Consider the following 23179-nt stretch of genomic DNA (forward strand, 5'->3'; position numbering starts at 1 on the left):
TAATAATAATTTATTTGTGATATAGCAAGTTAACAAAACCAAAACAAATATTTTTGTTATTTTAGACTCCCACATAATATAATTAAAATAGATATTACGTACGTTAAAATTCTAGATTTTGAACGATTTTCGTCTTAAACCGAATTTCACACTAGTGAAGAATATTGCTAGTCCTTACTAAATAATCTGGTTGTAGGGCTTTGTACAAGCTTGTCTGGGTAGGTACCACCCACTCATCAGATATTCTACCGCAAAACGGCAGTAATTAATATTGTTGTGTTCCTGTTAGAAGGGTGCGTGAGCCATTGTAATTACAGGCACAAGGGACATAAAATCTTAGTTCCCAAGGTTGGTGGCGCATTGGCTATGTAAGCGATGGTTGACATTTCTTACAGTGCCAATGTCTAAGGGCGTTTGGTGACCACTTACCATCAGGTGGCCCATATGCTCGTCCGCCTTCCTATTCTATAAAAAAATAAATCATTACATATTTTTTATAAATGAAACGGCGTAAGATACGATCGAAGCGGCGCCTGTTTATTTTTTTTTCATCGTCACGTCAAAGAGTATGTCGATATTAAAAAAAAAATCGAATGACAAATGATTTCACGTCCAAAGCTTAAATGCCACACGCATTGATAGCTTGTGTCGTTTTCATGTAAATAACGGTTTATGAATTTATTTCTCAAATAAAGAATACAATTCACTTTAAATATTTAAGAAAACAAGATTAACATACCTGAATATTATATATACAACACACGGGCGGTACATTAAAGTAAATAAAAACACAAATCTTTAAATGATATAAGTATGACAAAACCAAGGGGTACGTATCGTCTTTGTTATAGCAATTAGATAGCAATTAATTTTATTGTCTTCAGCTAATTTACAAGTTATAATTATAAATGGCGTGCCGGTTGGCGTGGTTGGTAGATGCCTTTCACACCGAAGACTGTGGGTTCGATTCCCAACCAGGACAGACATTTGTGTGCATGAACATATCTGTTTGTCCCGAGTCTGGGTGTAATTATCTATATAAGTATGTATTTGCAAAATAAAGTAGTATATCAGTTGTCTGGTTTCCACGGAACAAGCTCTGCTTCGTTTGGGATCAGATGTCCATGTGTGATAATGTCCCAAGGTATTATTATTAGTAAATTGTTCTCGATTCAATTTTTTTTTATATTTGTTACAATAAAAAGTCCCACTGCTGGATAAAATCCAATGGAAGGTCCACTGTCCTCATTGATAAGTGCGTCTTTATTTCCATTCAAATCTTTGGTTACCTGGTGACGTTTAGGATTTGTCAATTTGTGGAATTTTCGACCTTATCGCCGTTCCTTTTTATAACGAACGCTATTGTTGTAAATAAAAAATAGCGTCCAGTATATTTTTTCATATTTCTTATTGCTATTGAGATGGGCGTTGTACAAGTCCGTCTGGGTAGGTACCAGCCAGCTCATCACATATTCTACCGCAAACAGCAATGCTTAGTATTGTTTTGTTTCAGTTTGGAAGTGAGCCAGTGTATAATATACATAACATAGGGTATATATATATATATATATATATATATATATATATATAACAATAAAAAATAGATATTCCTTAGATATTCGTTCGTGTATACTTGGGTACAAAGTTTTCGAAGCCTTTTTTTATTTAATTGTGCCTTTGCCCTTTTGCCCTAACAACGACACAGCTCGGCAATAATGAGATTCAGTGTCGTTCAATAGACCAATTTGTTAAGTGTCAGTGAGATTTAAAACATTTCTTAAGAGATCCTATATATACATATTTTTTTTAAATAAACGTTAGCGCGATTCAGGATTTTCATTTCGAATACGTATAAGAACATCCGTTAACATAACTATTTTATTATATTATGTTGGTTTTGTCAAAAGATTGTTTTTTTTTAATTAATGTTTAAATTTCTATACCTACTAAAGTCAGGTTCTATAAATTCAAAGTTTTCTTTACACACAATGACAGTTATAGTTGTGTTTTATAGCGTATGATTGTGTATGATAGAAAATGTTGAAATATTATCGAAATATATTTAATAAAAATATTTTTTATCTGTCCATTCCGACGCGTTGAGAGTAAGTCGCCATCTTTTTTTTCCAATTTAACACAAAAGTTTCGAAATTTTAAATTAAAAAAAATAATCACTCGACATTTTCGACTCAGGCGCATCTCAAGTGGGACCTAAGTCAATATAACATTCCTTAAACGTGAAGTTTTTGAGACGAATGCCAGTGATGCGACTATATATCGATATAATAGATATCTTTTCGTAATTTTAAAAAACGTTAACGTGTACAAAAATCTTGCTATACAAAATAACTTCCCCTATTTACACTTTTAACACCCGAGGGCTTGCAAGTGCGTTGTCAGTCTTTAAGGATTTTTTTCTTTTTGGTCAAAGAAGGCATTCCTTCATTACTTGAAGGATGAAAAAATTGGAGATGAAAAGCTGGTTCCACAGAGAGGTTGTGCCAGGTACGATATGGTTCACGGTAGCATCCGAAAGCGATCCTGTGACGCTCCTCGTTAAGACGGAAAGGGTACGCTTTTTTTTAGTGGGTATTCCGATGTTCAGAGGCGCACTCGGCGCCTTGGACACCGGTGCGTCCCACATACCATTATTCCCGTGGGGAAAACGTGTAATGCGTTTTTCCAGTATTAAAAAAAGGGTAAGAAATGGTAGGATTTCTATTGGTGAAATTCAGCGGCGGTTTATCTAAACATTCCTACGAAAACATTTAATTTTTGCTAATATCTTGTTACTATATTCAAACTGGTGGTAGGGCTTTGTGCAAGCTCGTCTGGGTAGGTACCACCCACTCATCAGATATTCTAACGCAAAACAGCAGTACTTGGTATTGTTGTTTTCCGGTTTGAAGGGTGAGTGAGCCAGTGTAATTACAGGCACAAGAGACATAACATTTTAGTTCCCAAGGTTGGTGGCGCATTGATAATGTAAGCGATGGTTGACATTTCTTACAATGCCAATGTCTAAGTACGTTGGTGACCACTTACTATCAGGTGGCCCATATGCTCGTCCGCCTTCCTATTCTATATAAAAAAAAACTGTCGATAGCGATTATTATAAATAGATCGAAACACTACATCACCACACTGCTACCGTGCACGCTGTTTGCGCATCTCTTGGACAAACAGACAGATACGGATTAGAATGACGGAATTTGGATATATTTTTATGTGTTTTGAAAATTCTACTAGTGGTGAGAACGCGTGAATCTTAACCGACGATCGTGCGTTCAAATGACAAACACCACTGAATTTTCATGTGCTTAATTTGTGTTTATAATTCATCTCGTGCTCGACGGTGAAGGAAAACATCGTGAGGAAGCATGTGTCTAATTTCGTTGAAATTATGCCACAACACCAATCCGCATTGTAGCAGCGTGGTGGAATAAGCTCCAAACCTTCTCAAAATAGGGAGAGGAAGCCTTAGCCCAGCAGTGGGACATTTACAGGCTGTTACTTTAAAAATGGTACATAAGTTTTAAGGTATTAAATATATGTCATCATTAAACTATTTATATAGCGCGGTTTCATACGAATTAAACACATAGCCATTCTCAATAAATGGGCTATCAAATGCAAAAATAATATTTCAAATACGCCTTATAGTTCCAGAGATTAGAGCGAACGAACTCTTCAGCTTGTATCTGTTGATTCTGAATTAATTTATTTTAAAGAATCGAACCTGCGACTGTTACGTCACCACTATAGACGCTTATCAATATATTTCAGCAAAGTCAGGGCGATTATATAGTCATGTATAAAGTTTATATATCAAATAATAAATCTTGCAATCCTTTTAAACATTGAACGCAATTAAATGCGATATCGCGGAGAAATGACGGAACGCAAAGACGGACTGACAGCTGCATAGGTGGGCGGAGCCCTTTAGAAACGATATGTCATGTCAGTGTACCTGACTTTTATGCCTGAGTCATTATTAATGCGGTTTCGATATAGGAACTTATTTTGTTACTCTCGAGTTAATTAGTTTTGAATCATCGATATATATTTATACTAGCGCTTTATCCGTAGCTCCGCTCGCGTTCAGAATTAAAAATGGCTGAATTTCCATAGCTCTTTCTTCGGAAATGAATTTTCATACAAAATTTCATCATCTCTATCACTACCTTTGGGGGTTAAATTATCAAGAATCCTTCCCTAGTGGTAACCTGCTGTGTAAAAGGTACCCGTATGGAAATTTTCATAGTGCTAGCTCCAATAGTTTGGGCTGTGTTTTGATATGTCACTCAGCCATTCCTTTATATATATATATAATAATAATAATATCCTGGGACATTTTTCACACACGGCCATCTGATCCCAAATTAAGCTTGTATAAAGCTTGTGCTATGGAAACCAGACAACTGATATACTACATATACTACTTTTTCTTTTGTAAATACATACTTATATAGATAATTACACACAGACTCAGGACAAACAGACATGTTCATGCACACAAATGTCTGTCCTGGGTGGGAATCGAACCCACAACCTTCGGCGTGAAAGGCAAGTGTTCTACCAACCACGCCAACCGGCTCGTCAATATATATTATAACTTAAATTAAAAAAAAATCTATTAAACCAATACACATAAAACTTATACGAGAAGATGCAGCGCGTTTTGGAGAAGGATTTAGTATATAATATTAGTATATATGCAGTTGAGATTCGCAGTTCACTCGCTCCAAATTTATACTATGGACGTGACGAGCGCGATATTAACGTTCTTGCATATGTATATATGTATATATTTTCTTACAAATAATTGTGTTACCAATCAATTATTATCCCTATAAGACGTTCAAATGAATTCCTGGGCGACCGAGCTTCGGTCCGGCATAACAAAATGATATTTTTTTTTTGCGTTCGCTTAAATGGTGCACTTTTTCAACTAAACATCATCTAAATACAATATTCGAGTCAAATCGTTAGAACCGTTCCCGTGCTTACATTTATTATATATATATATATATATATATTAATATTATTACTGTGATCTACCGCAGAACAGTAATTAATATTGTCGTATGAGTATGTTTTCCTGGTGGAATGGTGAATTAACCCGTGTAACTACAGACACAAGGGCCCATCTTCAGTTCCCAAGCTTGGTCTCGCATTGGCGATGTAAGAGATGGTTAATTTTTCCCAGCCATCGCCACCGGCTTCCCACGGGTGTAGAAGAAGAAAAATGTTTTTATATATATATATATTTTAAGTTAATTACATATTTGTGTCGGGTCGTATAAAGCTCTGAAGAATTAAACAAAGTATTCGTGTATTCTCATAAGTAATTCGATTTTAGATTCGTATCTCGTGTCCGCTTTCATCTCGCCGCCTTTATCTCCGATCGGACGTTACATCTCGTCATGTCTCTTATATTGTATTTGTTATGTTTAATAGTATAGCCAACTGGCAAAATGCGCGGCTTCGACAGCGTGGAATTCGGCTTGAGACGAAATTCCTTTAAAATCTGCCTTGAGTACATAATGCCTATTTTAATTATATATGTAAAATATAACATTAGTTTTGGTTTTGTTAACTACGGCTATCCGTATGTATTTAAGTTGGAAGTGTATACACTCCCGTGCCTCGGAAAGCACGTAAAACCGTTGATCCTGCGCCTGAACTCTTTCCGGATTGCCGTCCCATCGGATTACGAGAGTTACGGTATAGAGAGTGCACCCGTGTTTGCGCACACACTCGTGCACTATAATATCTCCTGCGTAGTTGGCTAATCTCTCTTGAGATTGGCCGCCGTGGCCGAAATAGGTCTGGAGGACATTATTGTTATTATAGCTGTATTAACTTAAAAAGCGGGAGCTGTTTGAAAATCACACACAGATACTTCAATTCTGTTTTTTTTTTTTTTTATATATATTCTTTTACTGGTGGTAGGGCTTTGTGCAAGCTCGTCTGGGTAGGTACCACCCACTCATCAGATATTCTACCGCAAAACAGCAATACTTGATATTGTTGTGTTCCGGTTTGAAGGGTGAGTGAGCCAGTGTAATTACAGGCACAAGGGACATAAAATCTTGGTTCCCAAGGTTGGTGGCGCATTGGATATGTAAGTGATGGTTGACATTTCTTACAATGCTAATGTCTAAGAGCGTTGGTGACCACTTACCATCAGGTGGCCCATATGCTCGTCCGCCTTCCTATTCTATAAAAAAAAAAAAAAATATTCGAGTTTAACTTAATCCGTGATTTATAATTAGACTTTTAAGTTAATGATAATTTGTTTTTGTTTTTTTTTTATCGACATTGAGGTAGTTTATTAATAGGTAGGCAGACTTACGAATGTGCAATGGACGCGTTCACTTAAATATCTCTTCATATTTCTTAAAATTCGAAACGATTTAAATAGTGTTCATAGCAATATTGTTGTATCTAAATTAGTATGATAGTTACATAATAAACACGATAACAATTTTTCGCGTGAAACCGGATAAGATACGAAATAAATATCTCTATGATATCATTTGTAATTTTATTAGTTTAGTTTATTTTATTTTATTTTTTTATAGAATAGGAAGGCGGACGAGCATATGGGCCACCTGTTGGTAAGTAGACACTAACGCCCATACAACACTGGAAATGTAAGATATTTCAACCATCGCTTACACCACCAATGCGCCACCAACCTTGAGAACTAAGATGTTATGTCCCTCGTGCCTGTAATTGCACTGGTTCACTCACCATACAAAGCGGAACACAACAATACTGCTGCTGTTTTGTGCTAGAATATCTGATGAGTGGTACCTACCCAGACGAGCTTGCACAAAGTCCTACCACCAGTAAAATCAACGTTCAACAGCTATCTGATAATAATTATAGATTTTGTTCATCGTGGAAGTGAGAAAGTTATATTAAATGCAATTAATGCGGCGTTACGGACATACAAAATGACAAATGTTATTTGGACAAGATTGGACAGGTGACGCCCGGCCACCTGCGTTGTATGACAAATTGTCGAGTGATCGCTTATACATGGTGCTCCAGATTGATGTGTTACCGGTGTAACCGGTAGCGGAGATTTTCATGTCTTTTTAAACATTTTAATTGGTACTGTAATAAAAATCAACCCTTACATCTTCAATGCGTTTTCAACCTTGGGAATTGAGATGTTATGTTATTCCTTCGAGACTGTAGTTACGCTGGCTCATTCACCCTTTAAACTGGGATATAACAATACTAAATGTCGGTTGTTCGGTGGTGAGATATGTGGTGAATGGGTGGTACGTACCCCGACGGTCTTGCAGGAAGTAGAAGTTAAAACAGTACTAAAGGGAGACTGATCTACTATTGCATCCAATTTACCGATTTATAGAGTGTTGGGGGAAATAGGCGTTAGGTATAAAAAATGTCGCCCATGTCCTTGCTTGGAGTTCAAGCTTAGTAGATACGAAATTTCATCAAAATCGGTTCAGTGGCTTAGCCGTGGAAGCATGACGTACAGACAGACAAAGTTACTTTCGCATTTATAATATTAGTATGTAATTATTCAGCAACATTGCTATTCTGTACCTAACTTCATAACTCAGCCGTGAAATGTTGACAATCGACTTATGGTGACATAGGATATTGATGCGTGTATCATTGAAATGTTATAATTATTACGGTCAATGTCGCATATCACTATCGGACATTTTACGACCGTTTTCTGCGGTGAGTCTTAAGTTTGTTCTTATAGAATAGCCGTACACACATACATACATACATACATACATACATACATACATACATACATACATACATACAGCATGTATTACTATTTGCTACCTAATAAAAAAAAAGAAGAAGAAAACCGGTTGACATAAGTTAGTGTACTGTTTTTCGTTGCCTATTTTTATATTGAAGTTGAATCACGCTGTATAACTATATATATATATAAAAATATCTCCTACTTACGTTTGACAAATGATGCGTTGACACATGCGGTCGGCCCGGGACAGGTACATTTTTTTTTACGTCACCCGCGCCTCCACTTCTCAGTGGTGTGGTGGTCTTTTATCGTTGTCGATGCCGCTAATCGATTTCGTTTTGAATGTTTTGTATCGTTCGCTTTCTTTATTTTGATGGAGTTTTAAATACTGGTAGATAAAAAAAAGGAAAGGTATGTAAATTTGCTGGGCTAAGAACTGCTCTCCTCTGCAGAGAATGCTTGTAAATAATTCCACCACGCCGCTTTAATGCAGGTTGTTGGATAATATAATCTGAGACGTACCCAAATTTGCCTCACGATATTTTCCTTCACCGCCGAAATATAAACTTGATATGTTTCGCCCGCCTTTTGGGGGGGAAGACAGGTGTTAGATATAAAAAAGTAGCCTATGGAATTCAAGCTAGCTTCATTCACCAGGTGGTTACGTAGGCCCGTCTGTGAGTGGTACCCACTCATCTGAAATTCTACCGTTAAGCAGCTTAGTATTGTTGCGTTCCGATTTGAAGTGTGAGTGAGCCAGTGTAATTACAGGCACAAGGGACATAACGTCTCAGCTCCCAAGGTCGGTGGCGCTTTGACAAATTATGGAATGGTTATTATTTCTTACCTCGCCAATGTCTACAGGCAGTGGAGACCACTTACCATCAGGTGGCCTATTTGCTCGTCCGCCTGCCTATAACGTAAAAAACAAAAATACAAATTTCATCAAAATCAGTTCAGTGGCTTAGCTGTGAAAGACAAACAGACAAAGTCACTGCACTTAAAGATTTCAAGGTCCGAACCGCTGGTACTGCTGCTACTTCTCGACGCTCCCGAATACAGTAACAGCCTGTAAATGTCCCACTGCTGGGCTAAGGCCTCCTCTCCCTTTTTTTTTTTTTTTTGAGGAGAAGGTTTGGAGCTTATTCCACCACGCTGCTCCAGTGCGGGTTGGTGGAATACACATGTGGCAGAATTTCAATGAAATTAGGCACATGCAGGTTTCCTCACGATGTTTTCCTTCACCGTAAAGCACGAGATGAATTATAATTACAAATTAAGCACATGAAAATAATAACTAAAAATAACCCCAACTTAACAAAAGCGTCACCCACGATCCCAAAACCGACACGAAAATCGGCTTCCATCAAACATTAACGTGACCGATAAACAAAAAACTTTCGGCACTTGTAATTGTTTACCCTTTCTAAGCGGTAGCGAGAATCGCATCATTTATAACGTATATTTTATTGTTAAAGCGTTAAAGGAATATGGCGGCGAGTTGGGTGCATAGAAATTATGGGTCTCTTTGTTATGATTCCGAAGCAGAGTTTGGTAATTGTTTCAAGGTCTCCAGGGATTTTGATATAACTGTTCGCTCGTGATAGACGTCGGTTTTGCGAAAAGCCGTTCGTTTCTCGTTTTTTTTTTTTTGTTTTTTTTTTTTTTTTAACGGCTGCTGTTGTCTGTGTTTGAATGTTTCTATGGTTATAAATGTATACTTATATTATAAATGCGAAAGCAACTACGTTTGTAAGCAACTTCTATAGTATATAATATTTTTGTAAATGTAAAAATTGCTATAATTAATTTTCTTTTATTTAACATTTAGACGGTATGGCCTAGTGGTTGGAACGCTTGAATCTTAACCGCTGATCGTGGGTTCAAGCCCGAGCAAGCACCACTGAATTTTCATGTGCTTAATTTGTGATTATAATTCATCTCGTGCTTTACGGTGAAGGAAAACATCGTGATGAAACCTGCATATGTCTAATTTCATTGAAATTCTGCCACATGTGTATTCCACCAACCCGCATTGGAGCAGCGTGGTGGAATAAGCTCCAAACCTTCTCAAAAGGGAGAGGAGGCCTTAGCCCAGCTGTGGGACATTAACAGGCTGTTACTGTACTGTACTGTACTGTCTTATTATACATGCAGACGAATTATTTTATTTATATTATAACGAATCGATATCGGATTAAATACAGAATCTCGACTTTCATACCGATCCTTATTATCGATCATTGATCTATAGATCTCGGATCTATGGATCGCGGAGGTCAGTCGTAGCAATTACGTTGCTATTCAGCTGTGGAGAGCGTCTTCGATTGTGTTACCGCTTATGTTGTTATAATTGACAGTTTTATAAATGTCTATATATATATATTATTATATAAAGATGTACCGGTTTTGATAAAAATTTAGCTTTTCTGCCCTATTTAAACATGACAACATTAAAGTTTATGATGCTTATATAACATTACACTGTGTATACTCGTACTGTTTATTCAAATAAAGTTACTCCTCCCCTTACTCACCTTTAAAGTTGAATTTTCCAAAAAATCCTTTCATAGCACATCCTTATATGCTGAAAGTTTCTAGACTCAATAATTTTGTCTGCGCGTTAATAGTAAGATAGGACAAATGATTTTATAAGTATAGTGTATATGTATATAAGTATTATACACGCGAGTATTGTCGTATGTTTTTAGACGGGCCGGTTGGCGTGGTTGGTAGATATTTACCTTTCACGCCGAAGATTGTGGGTTCGGTTCCCACCCAGGACAGACCTTTGTGTGCATGAACATATCTGTTTGTCCTGAGTCTGGGTGTAATTATCTATATAAGTATGTATTTACAAAAGAAAAGTAGTATATGTAGTATATCAGTTGTCTGGTTTCCATAGTACGAGCTCTGCTTAGTTGTGAATAATGTCCCAGGATATTATTATTATTTATTTGTATCTTTTTTTATTATTACGTTCAGCTCGTGCGACCGTCGATCTCTAAAACGAAATGTTTTAGTTTCTATAGAAATATTCGCGTGAAATAAAATTAATGTTAACGTTAATGTGTAAACTACATTCATCTAACGGACGATTAGAGTAAGCGGAATAAAAAAAAATTCGCATATAATTTTAAAATAAAATAAAAACCGGACACTTTTAGAAGCGTCGTAATAAAGAACATTTACAGTAACATGGTCGCTGTCGCTTCTATACTTTCTTTTCGTTCGAAGTTAATATAAAAATAATTTTATTATTAATTTTGTTATTTTTACCGATTCCAACGCAACTACGAAGGGTAATGTTTTCGATTGATACGTGTCAGTGAAACGTCATTATGATGACGTCATGACGATGATCGAACAACGGCGGGTACCGTAGATTGTGGGTTTAATTTGTATTTATAATTCATCTCGTGCTAAGTGGTTAAGGAGAACATCCTGATGAAGAATACATGTGTCGGATGTTAACTTACCACATGTATACACACGAAACCGTATTGGAGTAGCGTGGTGGAATATGCTCCAATCCATTCTTAAAAGCTTTAATTTTTTTTTGTCTTCGAACCTGGGACCTTATAAACTGCAACCGTATAAGTCAACCATTAAAGCAACGGGGTAGATAGCAACTAATATTATGGATGCTGTAATCATAGATTTTTATTAAGTCCAGAAAAATATGACTTTGCACCCACTCCTCATATATTCTACCGCTAAACAGCAGTACTTGATATTGTTGTGTTCCGGTTTGAAGGGTGAGTGAGCCAGTGTAATTACAGGCACAAGGGACATAACATCTTAGTTCCCAAGGTTGGTGGCGCATTGGTGATGTAAGCGATGGTTAACATTTCTTACAATGCCTATCAATGTTTTTGGGTGGTCACCACTCACCAGTCTGCCTATTAAAGTCTAAAAAAAAAATGAAATATTAATTTCAGATTTGCTTTAAATTACTTTCAAAACTATTCATTCTGTAATAAAAGAAATTCTCTCCATTGATCTCGACGCTCAATGATAATCGGATAATCAAAAGGTCGTGGGTTCAAATACGTGCAAAAAAATATTCAACGCATATCATATGCATTTCGTATTTGACTCGATCAATTCCCTTGTGTTGTTTGACATTTCGATTTCGCATAGTATCGTATGGATTTTAATCGATTTAAAAATAAACGCTGAAGCGATTTTGATGTAATTTCGTTTCAAGTTTAAACCTCGAAGAAGGGCATTGGCTACTTTTAGGGTGGGTTATCTCTAAAGGTAAAAAGGAACCCTTATAAGATGACTTCACTGCCTGATGTAGGTGGACTGGCCGGTGGGCCACCTGGAGTTTATTGGTCAACATCCATAGACTTTGGCATTGTTAAAAATATTAACCATCCCTAATATCACCAATGCACCACCATTCTTGAAGATGTCCCTTGCGACTTACACTGGCCACCACATTGGTGTTACCTTTTGTGGTCGATAGCCTTCCCTTCGAATTAAAAGTGGTAGTGACATTCCCAAAAAGCACAACAATTTGTAAGGTTGAAAGAATCATAAGACAGTTACGTAGTAACTTATCCACATACAAACATACGTGACAAACCAAGATTTGGTTGAAGGGCTTTGTGCAAGCTTGTCTGGGTAGGTTATCTACTCTCATCAGATATTCTACCGCAAAACAGCAGTACTTGATATTGTTGTGTTCCGGTTTGAAGGGCGAGTTAGCCAGTGTAATTACAGGCACAAGGGACATAAAATCTTAGTTCCCAAGGTTGGTGGCTCATTGGCTATGTAAGCGATGGTTGACATTTCTTACAGTGCCAATGTCTAAGGGCGTTTGGTGACCACTTACCATCATGTCGCCCATATGCTCGTCCGCCTTCCTATTCTATAAAAAAAAGAACCTTCTTTACAACGAAGTCGGTTAAACAGTATGACGGATCTATATTGATCACTGAATGATCACATTATCGAGACGTTCACGCAAATGGTCTATAGATCATATCGATGTGTCGCGTACGCTTTTTGCCGTATGTTGTTATATCAAGAGTAATGATGCTGTCGTTTAACGGTACCGTATTCTGTTCCCGGTTGAAGTAGTTGCTTATATCAATGCAATTATTTAAGGTTTTAACTGCAATTTGTTCCACCCATACTATAAACTTCCTATTTTTTTTTTAAAGTGAAAACTTCTTTAGGCGCGTCGCGCTGGCTTATCGTTGGGGATAGACTCGTGGCTTCGCGTCACCGACATGCTAATGTTGATATAATAATAATAATAATGATAATATCGTGGGACATTTTTCACACACGATCCCAAATTAAGCTTGTACAAAGCTCGTGCTATGGAAACGAGACAACTGATATACTACATATACTACTTTCCTTTTGTAAATACATACTTATATAGATAATTACACATAGACTCGGAACAAACAGACATGTTCATGCACACAAATGTCTGTCCTGGGTGGGAATCGAACCCACAACCTTCGGCGTGAAAAGGCAAGTATCTACCAACCACGCCAACCGGCTCGTCAAAGCCGTATAATGAAATCGTTGAAAGTACAAATAATTGAAGTATTGTGGAAATTAATGAGGATAATAAAGATTGATATTTATGTAAATACTAACATTATATACAAATAATATAAGTATATTTTAACTATTGTTTATTTATATTAAGCTGTCTTAATATTTTGTACCGAGTTTGCGACATACTGTGTGTTCTGATGAATAAAAAGCTTTATAATAAAAAGGGATAGAATTATTACTTGGAGTGTCAATAGATGTGGACATTGGACGAATATATTTAAGTTTCAAGTTTTCACTTCCATCGGCAGTCCGTATGACTGCCTGTTTTTTTTATTTAATGATAACTAGTGATACAGACACCGCCGAAATGGCCTAGTGGTTAGAACGCGTGAATCTTAACCGATGATCGTGGGTTCAAACCCGGGCAAGCACCACTGAATTTTCATGTGCCTGATTTGTGTTTATAATTCATCTCGTGCTTGACGAACATCGTCAGGAAAACTGCATGTGTCAAATTTCATTGAAATTATGCCACATGTGTATTCTACCAAACCGCAATGGAGCAGCGTGGTGGAATAAACTCCATACCTTCTCCTCAAAATGGGAGAGGAGGCCTTAGCCCAGCAGTGGGACATTAACAGGCTGTTACAGTTACTGTATAAACAAAATAACAATTATATGTATATGTAAACCCGAGCTGTGAGTCATGCAATATACACTAGACCACCGAGGTGCACACCAAATATTATTTAATATTAAAAAATGTGAAAGTGTATTTGCTTGTACTGCTTTCGCGGATCGATCTTAATCAAGTCGTATGTGTGTGTGTGTGTCGTGACATTCAGCACATAGGGTATGGTCTTCGAAAAATGACTGTTTGTTATCAATAGGACGAATTGATCAAAGGGTCAGCTGATCAGTGGTCACAACCGCGTATAGATATTTCTACCAGTAGTAATCCTTAGTATTGCCGTATTTCGTTTTTTTTTTTTTATAGTATAGGTAAGCGCACGTTACTCGTACTCGTTATTGTTGTGTTCCGGTTTGAAGGGTGAGTTAGCCAGTGTAATTACAGGCACAAGGGATATAACATCTTAGTTCCCAAGGTTGGTTGCGCATTAGCGATGTAAGCGATGGTTAACATTTCTTACAATGCCAATGTCTGTGAACGTTGGTGACCACTTACCATCAGGTGGCCCATATGCTCGTCCGCCTTCCTATTCTATAAAAAAAAAATTCAAGTCAATCGGATAGTTTAGGAGATCTCGTGATGAGTGGGTCGCTTATGTATATACAGCTAAGACGTTTGTCGGATTTTACAAGTATGGTACAATAATAAATCTCTGGTCTAGTGGCTAATGGTATGAGGTTTTAGATTTTGGGTAACGTGTTCTCAGGTCGACTCGTATAAATTTATTAGTTTTTAATGAATTAAGGAATGTTTAATTCTCGTGCCATCTTTCCGACTTCAGTCCAACTACACAAAAATGAACGTCACCTTACAACGCATAAGATCCATTACCACCCAAATGGGTAGACAAGATTTGCACAATTTATCTTAATTAAATTGAGACCATACCATCGTCGTCGTTTAAACGCAGGCAATAAGTAAATTGTTGTTATTATTTATTTATTATGAACTTGCCAATAATTTTAGCCGGATCTAATGAAACCTCTTGATTGTATAAATAAAGGTCATAAAGATATATATGTAATAAATATATTGTTTTGTTTGTCTGTTTATTTTGAACGAATTATTCGATTAATTAAAATCAAGAATCATCAGGATAGTTTAATTGTCTCGATCATAACGTCCCAGGTTCGTATCCTCAGTTGAACCTAAATCGAAGAAGGCTCCCAAGAGAGAAATGGTTATATTAGATTTCAAAAAAGCCACTTAAACTTATAAATTATTTATATACTGACTAGTATTCGCCTGTGTGTTAACGGGAGGGGTGGGTATTAGGTAAAAAAGTAACGTGTGTCCTTCCTTGGAGGTTCAAGCTGCTTCATACAAAATTTTGGCCAAATCGATTCAGTCGTTTAGCCTTGAAAGCGTATTAGAAAGCTCGATTGTTTTCAAACGAATACGTGACATAACGCTAGTATATATTGACGGGAAAATAAGAAACAATTTACTACGGATAATACGAATGGAGTACTCGAAAAAATATACTTTGGAACCGGTATTTGTGATGACGATGCCCCGACCCATTCCAGTGACGATCGACATATAAGTTCAGAAGTGTGTGCGCAAACACAGGTGCATTCTCTATTCCCTCACTCTCATAATCTGATGGGACTGCAATCCGAAACGACCGGTAATCGTAAGAGAAGACCTATACGCCTTGCGTATATACTTCGGGCTTCCATACTCCGGGCTGCTACTGAAAAGCTTCGACTGAAACATCCAATAACTTTCTTTTCCCGAAACGGGATTTGAACCCAAAATCGGTATTTGCAACATTTTGGGATTTGCTGGCCGTAATTCGGAGGAGTTAGTCACGGTCATCAATTGACCTGGTTTATGGTTATGGCTCAGTGGTTAGAAGATTACTGGAGACGGTTGCGTGTTCAAAACTGAACAAGCACTGCTGAATCTTCTGTGCTTAACATGTGTTTTTAATTCGTCTCCTACTCAGAAGAAAACGAAGGAAATCTGAAAAGAAGAGGAGCTAAGCCAGAAAGCACCCCCCCCCCTCCACTTTAACCTGCTGCATTGTGAACCATGCAAATTTTCATGGTGCTCCAGTAGTATGGGCTGTGTTAATTATCTCAGCCAGTCAGCTAGTTATTCATTTATATGTATGAGACTAGACATTTATTGTGATGATAATACAATAATAACTTCCTCATCTGTTAGGTACGAAGTCAAAAAATCTAGACACGCTCGCAATTAATCTAGATTTCGTATAATTTTACAGCTAGATACTTTCACTACGGCGATTAATTTTCATTCACACAAAGAAACTTATAATAATAACAAAATGGAAAAATTATTACATTTATAAATGTATTAACCAGTTGTAACTGTTACGATCAATCAAATTTAAAACGCGCGGTCAACCATTTTGAATCTTCCGTCATTTTTAATAAGCGACAAAATGGCGGCGCGAATAACACATGTTTCTAATTACAAACACTTCAAAAGCTAAAGAAAGCCAACGGCGCAGTCTCCTTACGATATACCGTTAGAAAATGTCTGGCGATTTCACACTAACGTATTAGCCTTAACTTTTTTATGGTCGTACGGTATTAAACGAGCGGAGAGCGAGGCGCGCGGACGCCATATTGAAACATGGGATACGCGGGAACGACGTAAAATGACGGGAAATTTTGACAGATAATATCTTTGACGGGAATTATAGACAATGTGATTTTTTTTTTTTAAATAAATAGCCGGCGGTACCTGATTGTGAATTTTGTGCAATATACCACACGTGTGGGAGTCTGAATAAGTGCAATATTTAGTGTATAAGTTATATGATAAGTGTTTTTTTTTTGTTTTAAAAAATGGATTTATATGAATATCAGGTAATAATCATATATTATTCACTTGCGCGATATGAGGACAATTTGCTCTCGCCTCAAATTGCGGTCTAATAACATTATTATTTCTTAGGATTCCGTATTATATTTATTTTTCGTTTTTTTTTTAATTGACTTTAAAAAAAGCGTCTTGATTGATCCTACACGTAAATCATTATCGAAGATCGCGAGTTCAGATCGGATTATTTCGGTAAATGTAACTTCCACGTCTGGAACAGCGTGGTGGGATGAGCTCTAATCATTTCCTTTAAGATATGTCGATCCTCCAAGAATGTGACATATTTGGTACGTTTGTAATAAACATGAATTTAATAATAAAATATATTTCAATTGTTTTTTAAAAACCGTTAACTTGTATGTACATTCTTTTTATATCAATACGATAAAGTTCAATCATAATCGGTTGATCCATTCATTCGTTTGACATAAAAGAGGAAAAATAAAATTAGTTCCACTATGTAACAAGCTTCCGGCCGATGTTTGGTAGCCTATAAATTAAGTGAAGTCATAAGCTATCTATTACAAGTTTCATCCTAATCCATTTAGTTGTTTTTGCGTGAAAGAGTAACAAACATCCGTCCATCCTCACGAGCATTCGTTATTTTTTTATATCAATATGGTATTACATGTACAGCAAAAATGTCTAAAGTCAGTGCAAAAAAAAAAAAAAACAAACGCGTCGATCATAGAACCTTTTGAATGATGTATGTCTTTGTTTGTTTGTGTCTGTGTGTGTAATGTGTTGATCCGTCAATGTCTTAAGTAACGAGCGTTGTTATATTCTAAATATGAAATATATTATGAATATCCGACACGTAATAAAATTGATTTAGGACTTTTTTTTTTTAAATATAACGAAAAGGTGATGGTATCGCCGGTTCTTCCCGAGTTCGTTTTTTTTTTTCGAACCGCTCAACTATTTTATTTTAGAAATAGAATTTATATTCGTATTCAAAGTCAAAATTGTCATTTTACAATTTTAATGCTATAACATAAAGCTACGAACGGTTTGGTATGTAAAAAAGAACCGGCATAAACACAGTAAATACTCTTTGTAACAATCTGAAAATAATCACATACAATTATATTTATATATCCTGTATGAACATCAACGAATACTAACTCGAAGCTCATATCTCATATCATATAAATTATATAAGCCTATTCAATATAATAATAAGCCTTATGTATTAAAAAAAAATAACATGATTTTTTAATTTAGTTATTTTTAAATGTAAAATGGTCTGTGGCATTTTATTATAGAATCTTTCTTTGATATTGAACTTCGAATGTTTGCACTGAACATTACACCGGTTCCACACGACCGATTCAACTGAAATTTTGTATACGCTTTTTGTTTTAGTATGTATGTATGTATATATGTTTAATTTGATGTATTCTTTGTGTACCACAGATAATAAATCCATACAAATAAAACATATAATACGAACCGGAAGTCAACTAAAGATATACAATTATAAACGCAAAATTGAAGTCTTTAAAGAGTACACGATTAAAAAAATTCGACATTCATACGTTAACCGAAACATGCAATTGTAACTCAAGGTCCGAGGTTAGTTCCCAGTTGTGGTAATTTTATCATTTTCAAACGATAATAGCGCCAATTTGCGAACGGATAAAAAGATGTAATTATTTTCATGTTTGGTACGTTTTTTCTTTACATTCTTTGATATATTTTTTTTTTTTTTGTATTATGGCGCGGATTGTGTCGCCTAATTTGACAGCACTGGGAATATTGTCATCTCTTTTTAACGTATGAGGTTGAAAAAGATACAAAATTTTGCTGTTTTTTGTCACGCCTAAAAGAAAAAAAATTAGACCTATATACATTAAACTTATACTAGAAGATAATGCGCGTTTGGGAGAAGGTTCTAGTAGATCTATATATATATAAAAGAATAAATACTGGTGGTAGGGCTTTGTGCAAGCTCGTCTGGGTAGGTACCACCCACTCATCAGATATTCTACCGCAAAACAGCAATACTTGGTATTGTTGTGTTCCAGTTTGAAGGGTGAGTGAGCCAGTGTAATTAAAGGCACAAGGGGCATAACGTCTTAGTTTCCGAGGTTGGTGGCGCATTGGTAATGCAAGCGATGATTAACATTTCTTACAATGCCAATGTCTATCGGCGTTGGTGACCTCTTACCATCAAGTGGCCCTTACGCTCGTCTGTCTTCCTATTCTATAAAAAAACTGTCTGACTGACATACCAACACACAGCCCAAACTGCTGAGGTTAGCAACAGGAAAATTCTCATTCGGGTTCCTTTTAAACAGCAGGTTAGCACAATGGAAGGATTTTTCAGAATGTAACCCCTAAGGTAGTGATAGAGGCGATAAAAAAATTGGTATGAAAATTAATTTTTGAAGATCTATAAAAATTATGACATTTAGCAATTCTGAATTTAAATCGTTACGATGTATATATAAGCGAAATATCACTCATCACGAGATCTCCTAAACTATCCGCCCGATTGACTTGAAATTTGTCACAGTTACCCCTTCCCCGACGTAGACGCTCACTAAGAACGGATTCTACGCAAATCCTATACGAAATACATTTTTCTTCTTATCAACCGTGCGAAGCCGGGAAGATTAACTAGTGTTATACCAGTAGCCCCGCTTCGCTTCGCAGTTTCTTTCGCTTTAAATTTAAGATTATTAACGTAACATGGAGTAATGACGGATAGTGAGTTATTTTTATTACATGTATATTACATGTATTATAGCCGAGATGGCCCAGTGGTAAGAATGCGTGAATCCTAACCGATGATCGTGGGTTCAAACCCTGGCAAGCACCACTGAATTTTCGTGTGCTTAATTTGTGTTTATAATTCATCTCGTGCTTGACGGTGAAGGAAAACATAGTGAGGAAACCTGCATGTGTCTAATTTCACTGAAATTTTGCCACACGTGTATTCCACCAACCCGCATTGGAGCAGCGTGGTATAATAAGCTCCAAATTTTCTCCTCAAAAAAAAGAAGAGGAGGCCTTAGCCCAGCAGTGAGACATTCACAGGTTGTTAGTATACCGTATCCATTGGTGACTCCTTGTGATAGCCAACGCGTAGAGTCCCAACAATTTAAGAGACTCGAACATTCCAATCCACGTGTTTTAAACAAATTAATGCATAGTATTGACACGACGCCATTTTTATTGCAGTGTCAATAAGTAGAAAGTGTAAAATACTTTAGTAATTGCGTTAATAAGACATTCCAGTTAAATTTGAAATAACTTTACGCTTCTAATATGTCAAGTTGCCAAAAGTATTTTTATTATGGTGGTCATATACATGATCGAATTTACTGTCACGGTTGAAAACTTTAAGCGGTGACCAGTTTGCAGTGCATCAATTTAGATCAATCACGAATGAGTTCGTCGTCTAATTTGTCTGACACTGCACTATGAAGTCGCTGATGGTAGACGCGCCAACTTTCAGGGTCTACCATTTTCCTTTCTCTTGGCAAATGCGCCTGATTGTAAATGGGCTAGATAGCTCATAGATATCGGCGCTGTAAGAAATGTTAACCATTCCTCATATCGTCAATGCGCCACCTTGGGAACTAAGATACAGTCCACTGTGCCTGTAGTTACACTAGCTCACTCACCCTTTAAACCGGAACACAACAAGTATTACTGTATGACGGTTGAAAATGTAACGAGTGAGTCGTACCTACCCAGACGGGCTTACACAAAGCCCACCAATGCGGAACCAACAATTTTCTGACATCGTCCATGCTCGTTTTTTGTAATATATCGTCAAGAAAAGAATTGTAGGCAGGTTATTGTTGGGCTTGTAGATAAAACCCGAAGAAAAATCCATAACATATGTAAGAGTATCAAGTTTTCTTTTGAAATGCCAATTATTAGAGTCGTCTGTATAAACATCGGGCGACTATCTAGCTTTACTGAATGACGTCACCTCGGACAGACGACGACGCGTTAGCCATTCTAGGCCTCGTGGCTAGATGTTAGGCGGCAGGCAGCGAGATCCTTGCAGTAAAAAGAGATAAGATTCTCAGTAATCGTCCGGAGTCTCTGATAGTTGGAAGTGATTACATTTCCGTGCCTCGGAAAGCACGTAAAGCCTCCTGGGCTGGTCTTGCGTTTGAACTCTTTCCGATCGTTACGGATTGCCGTCCCATCGGATTATGAGAGTGAGGCAAAAAAAGAGTACGTTTGTTTGCGTACCCATTTTTGAACTATAACATGACCCGCCCAAATGGCAGTTATGTCTGATATCATACAGCGGAGATTCACGTAACGTTCAGAATTAAAAGTCTCTTAAAACAAGAAAGATGTCTGGTCTTGCGCGCCGCTATTATCGTTCGCGGTGTGTCATTAACGTTGCGTGTGACAAATTACTAACTTACATGTGTAATTTTAATACACCTTGAGTCCGCTGCAAGGTCGGGCTGTACGTTAGTGTATCATAAATACCTACTTCATTTTTTTTTTCTCATTTATGAAGCCGAGACGGCCTAGTGATTAGAACGCATGAATCTTAACCGATGATCGTGGGTTCAAACCCGGGCAAGCACCATGTGCGTAATTTGTGTTTTTAATTCATCTCGTGCTTGACGGTAAAGGAAAACATCGTGGGGAAACCTGGATGCGACTAATTTCACTGAAATTCCATGCCTTGTGTATCCATCAACCCGAATTGGAGCAGCGTAGTGGAATAAGCTCCAAACTTTCTCCTCTAAAAAACAGAGGAGGCCGTAGCCCAGCTGTGGGACATTCACAGGCTGTTACTGTTACATTTATTAAACACGTAATTACCCGCTCCGACTTTGAACTGTTAATTTTGTCATACTAGTATCCGTCCGCGACTGCACTCGCATTTTGAGGCCATTGTTAAGTGTTCATGATGAGTAACATGAGTTCATAATAAGATTTCATAATGATCGATTGAACAGTTACGACGTTAAAGTGTAACAAACAAACTCGCTCTTGCATTGTTAATAATACTGAAGATTAATCAGGCATCTTTAAATTAATAAACTAGCTTTTTCCCGCTGTTTCACCCGCGTAATTTCCGTTTCCGTGGGAAAACATGGGATACAGTGGTATGTTACTCGCTGATGTAGCTTTCCATTGGTTGAAGAATTTTTTATTTAATATCGGTTTAGTGGTTTTAGCGTACAAACAAACAAACTCACATTCGCATTAATAATATGAGTTACGATGTATACTTATAAAATTGGCTCAAATCAACGGCAAACTTAATCGGTTGTGTGGAACTAGTGTATAGTTGTACCGTTAACCGTTACATCCTGTGAATGCCCCACTGCTGGGCTAAAGGCCTGCTCTCAACTTTTTGAGGAGAAGGTTTGGAGCTTATTCCACCACACTGCTCCAATGCGGGTTGTTGGATTACACATGTGTTAGAATTTCAGTAAGATTAGACACATACAGGTTTCCTCACGATGTTTTCCTTCAACGTAAAGCACGAGATGAATAATAATCACAAATTAAGCACATGAAAATTCAATGGTGCTTGCCCGGGTTTGAACCCCACGATCATCGTTTAAGATTCACGCGTTCATACCACTGGGCCATCTCGGGTCGTCTATAGTTGTATAATCTTTTTTTTCCAATTGACATGTTGCTGTTAACCCAAGCAGTGTGCCCGACCTAAATCCATACCGTTATCATACCAGGGCCGTAAGATTGTCGTATATAGATCAAAATTATCGTGCATTAGGATAATGATTACACATAAAAAAATCACAATAATATATTTTAAATCAGATTTTATAGTTTGTGTTCTAGTTTAAACCAGTAGAGAACTAGAAAAAAAACGAAACAAAATATACGCAATGTATAGGCGAAATATTGGCGCTGACAGTAAAATCAATATTATCGTACGATTTCGAGCCCTGAACTCAAGTAGCCTTTTTTTAACGCTGGAAAAACGCGTTACGCCTTTCCCCCACGGGAACAGTGGAGGGTATGTAGGGCTCGCCAGTGTCCAAAGCGCCGAGTGCGCCCCGAAAATCGGAATACCCACTTAAAAATCAGTGGTACCTTTTCCGTCTTAACGAGCAGCGCCACGGGATCGCTTTCGCATGCTACCGTGACTCTCTGACGAACCCAAGTAGCCTGCACAGCGTCTTCCCTTGTATAATCGCTTCTCGTTACTACTATAACAGCCTGTCAATGACCCAATGCTGGGTTAAGACCTCCTCTCCCTTTTGAGGAGAAGGTTTTGAGCCTATTCCATACTATTCTTATACTAGGTACACATGAAACAGAATTTTAACGAAATTAGACACGTGTAGGTTTCCTCACGATGTTTTCCTTCACTGTTATCA

The 23179-nt window shown here is 37.1% G+C and overlaps 2 protein-coding genes across 7 annotated transcripts in view; one reads left to right on the forward strand and one right to left on the reverse strand.

The window, feature by feature from the left end:
• Nucleotides 1–23179, forward strand: part of LOC126779889 (segmentation protein cap'n'collar-like) — a 129111-nt gene that overhangs the window by 85380 nt on the left and 20552 nt on the right. The window lies entirely within an intron of this gene.
• The window catches only part of LOC126779882 (cytoplasmic FMR1-interacting protein), a 66870-nt gene continuing 48191 nt past the window's right edge, over nucleotides 4501–23179 (reverse strand). The window contains exon 29 of one of the 2 annotated variants that reach the window (XR_007670414.1): nucleotides 4501–4552. The gene's annotated coding sequence lies outside the window, so the exon portion shown is untranslated. Of the gene's footprint in view, nucleotides 4553–13127; nucleotides 13247–23179 lie in introns of those variants that run through there. The other variant, XR_007670415.1, reaches the window with a different exon arrangement.

This window comes from Nymphalis io, chromosome 30, assembly GCF_905147045.1.
Source record: "Nymphalis io chromosome 30, ilAglIoxx1.1, whole genome shotgun sequence".
Taxonomy (NCBI): Eukaryota; Metazoa; Arthropoda; class Insecta; order Lepidoptera; family Nymphalidae; genus Nymphalis; species Nymphalis io.